The 3763-nt window shown below is 37.2% G+C and overlaps 1 non-coding gene across 1 annotated transcript; it reads right to left on the minus strand.

Annotated features, from left to right (window-relative positions):
- Nucleotides 1-578: 578 nt before the first annotated feature.
- On the minus strand, nt 579-650 carry TRNAC-GCA. Its single transcript has one exon. It is a non-coding gene; the product is annotated as a tRNA-Cys (tRNA).
- Nucleotides 651-3763: the final 3113 nt, after the last annotated feature.

The following is a 3763-nucleotide window of genomic DNA, read 5'->3' on the forward strand; positions in this document are numbered from 1 at the left end:
ATGCTTTTAGCTCCAGGTTTTTGATCATGCTCTTAGCTCCTGGAAGAAAACCTCTGTCATTCTCAATTTAAACATGCCTGAAACTAAACAATTCTATTTATTCCAGCAAATGATTGCTCATCCTGTTTGTTTGTTCCACCTCCCTTCTAGAACCAAATTCTCTGAATTTCTTTTCTTGCTGAGTCAGCAATAAATGTTAATCTTATTGTCTTGAGTGTTTCCAGTAAGAGTGTGCATATTCTCAAGGAGGTTGCCTTTGAGGCTTTTATTAATATAAATTTGAAATGGGAAAAGTAAAGAAATGTTTTTGAATCTAGTGTTCACATATCTATTCCTTTAATTTTTAAAATTATCTTGAGAGCCTAGATGTTAATCATATACATATCAGCCTTACAGACAGAGTATTGTTTTGAAGATTCGTGTGTGTGTGTGTGTGTGTGTGTGTGTGTGTGTGAAGTCACTCAGTCGTGTCCGAGTCTTTGAGACCCCGTGGACTGTAGTCTGCCAGGTTCCTCTGTCCACGGAATCTTCCAGGCAGGAATACTGGAGTGGGTTGCCATTTCCTTCTCCAGGGGATCTTCCCAACCCAGGGATCGAACCTGGGTCTCCTGCATTGCAGGCAGACGCTTTATCCTCTGAGCCACCAGGGAAGATTCATAGACACAGATAAAAGAGCCAGATATGCTGACAAAATTTTGTCATGAATAATTTAGGACAGACCAAAACTTAAATCAACAGTCTGGTGGCTATATTTAAGATAACAATCATATCCAATTACTCTTCTTACTAGTTATACCCAAACTTCTTTAACCTCTTCTCATTGCTGAAGAGTATCAAACAAAAACAAACAAAAAAGAGTATCAAAACATCCGTTTCTATGTTAAAAACAGTGTAATCATGTCTGTTCAGAGAAGAATGATACAAAAGAATATCTATGAAAGTGCACAACAGTTCTTTACTGCCAACCTAAACTCATCTAATATCTAAACTCATTCAACATATAAGATCTTGACAAAATAAATTAGGAGAAATGTATGGTCTTGCCATCTTTGAATAAAAATGTCCATTTAAAAAATTAATTTCCTTTGAATTGTTACTGTATCTATGTTGTTAATTATGTACTCGTACTACATCTAAGCAGCTGAGGATAGTAAAAACAGCTCTAAATTCAGAATCAGAAGACCCAGATTTGAGCAAACACACACTCATAAGCTGTGGCAATGTAACTATGGTAATTTATCTTCCTCTGAGTTTTCATTTCTTCATCTGTAAATAGGGGGGAAATCAAAACCCTTCAAAAAAGTTGTTTGAGGATTAAATGAAGAAAATCTTTGTAATGTTATTGCATTACTATAGAGAAGTCTCAAATTGAACAAGGTTTCATTATATGTGTGCTCAAGTATCGTGACTGTAAGGCAGAAGGAAAAAAAAAGCAAGCTGCCTGCAATCAAAATCCCAACTAAAATAAATAAGAACAGAAAATACCTTGAATACTTTCAAAACTTGCAACCAAAGGTAATATTTCAAGTGACATAAAAATACTTCTATTGTACAAGTTTCTGTTTACTGCTAATAAAAATGTTATTTCTTATTCCATACAGTTTGACTGACAGTTTCAATTTTCTCTTTGGCTAAGAGGAGATGAACTACTCAGCGAATAATTGTGTACTGTGTCATAATATAAAATTAAAGAGATTTATGCAGGAAGTTTAAAAACTAATTATATGTGGTTTTTATGAAAAATTTCCTTGCCATGAGCCATTTCACTAAATCAATGAGGTCAAAAGTCAATTTGCAATAGGCTGAAGAGGTGAAAAAGTGCCAGTTAAATGCTTTCCTTGTAAGAAGTTCTACTAAGAAAGAATGAAGGAAGTTATCACAGAATCTAAAGGGCCCCAACAGAGACAGGTAGAAGGGAAAGATGGAAGGAGGAGGGTGGTGTGTGAGTTCAAAGCGATCAGGGAAATGGTAAGGAGAAATTGGTAGACTCATAAGCAATTACTGATGTTGGCAAAGTAAATGAGAGGGAAGGAAATGGTGGTAGTAACAGCCTCACTCTTTCTGCAGTTCAGATCTGGATTTTCTCCCTTTGGTTGTCATTTGAAAGACACTGTTTCTTTCACATTGCATAACTTACTAAAATTGCAAATGACCTCCTAAATGCCAAATCAAATGAACACTTTTCAATCTCTGTCTGGTGATGAAGCATTTGATGTCTTTATCTTCTTGAAAATTTTTCCATATTTTTCTTCTTGAATCTCCTTGAAAATCTCTCTTTCTTACGGCCCTCTCTGAATCATTAGGATACAAAAGGTTATGAGTTGTAACGAAGACAACACTGGTGCAACCCAACAAAAGTGTGTCCCTCGATGACGCTGCAAGTCTGGGACCACTCTTAAGGAACTTTGATACTGATAATCACTCGGGGGATCAGGGTGACAGAGGCTTCAGCTCAACGCATTTTATAATCATCAGGACAAGGAAAAAGGAACCAGCTGACTCCTGTATTGCCTCTTAAAGCTCCTCCCCAGAAGTGATACACATCATTTCTGTTCACACTCCAGTGACCAAAGCAAAAATTTCACAGCGACCTGAGATGCCCAATACTACCCAATGTCCAAAGAAACATTCCCTATATTCTTTCCCTCCCATTATAAATGTTTTACAAAATTAGACTCAATCTCCTTTTTCCACATTCTTCCTGAGTGACCTTATTCACTTCCTATGTGACAATAATACAAACCTCTCTCATAAACTCCAGACCCACTTATCTCTACTTGAATATCCCAAAAGCACCCTTAATTTAACATGTCTAAATCCAAACTAATTACCCACCCTATGCCATATCTCATAGTAAAGAGAGATGTTTGCTGTCTTTTCCTTTCTATTCAACTGTAATTTTCTCTAGACTGCAGCTATGTTTTATTTATGCTTATATTCCCAGGACTAAACAAAAGGCCTGTCACTTAATATAAACTCAAGAAAAAAATATTTGTCAAATGAATGAATAATGGAGGCCATGTTCATGAAGCTTGCATATATCCTTCAAAAAGTTCAAATTGGTTATACAAGTCTCAGGATTAAGTGCTTTAAATTAAGTGGATGTCTGGTACTAAAGAAAGCACTTAAAAATAAGACTAAGAAAGAGGCTTCCCAGGTGGCACAGTGATAATGAATCCATCTGCCAACACAGGAGATGCCAGAGATGTAGCTTTGATCCCTCGATCAGGAAGAACCCCTGGAGAAGGAAATAGCTATCGGGTCCAGTATGCTTGCCTGGAAAATTACATAGACAGAGGAGCCTGGTGGCTACAGTCCGTGGGGTCACAAACAGTACACATGACTGAACAACCACCCTCCCCACCCCACCGCCACACACACACACACACACACACATGCGAAAGAATAAAGGATAGAAACAGGAGACTGGTTAGGAGACTAATGCAGTGAAAGATGATGGGGTAGAACAAGGCAGAGCAATGGTAATAAAAGGATTTGGTGGGATTCTTGATATATTTTGAAAATAGAGCTAGCAGGATTTACTAAGAGATGAATAAAATGAGGACTATGAGAGAATGAGTGAAGTCAAAAGCTGACTACAAGTCACTTGGCCCGAGCAACCAGAAGGATAGAGTTATCATTCATTAACATATAGAACTGCAAAGGGAACAACTTTGGGGGTTAGCATGAGCAGTTCAGTTTAGACATTTTAAGCATGATATATCAAATATCTTCAGGAGAGATGTCAATTAACCTGTTGAAT

Source organism: Bison bison, unplaced genomic scaffold, assembly GCF_000754665.1.
Source record: "Bison bison bison isolate TAMUID 2011002044 unplaced genomic scaffold, Bison_UMD1.0 scf7180017864459, whole genome shotgun sequence".
NCBI lineage: Eukaryota > Metazoa > Chordata > Mammalia > Artiodactyla > Bovidae > Bison > Bison bison.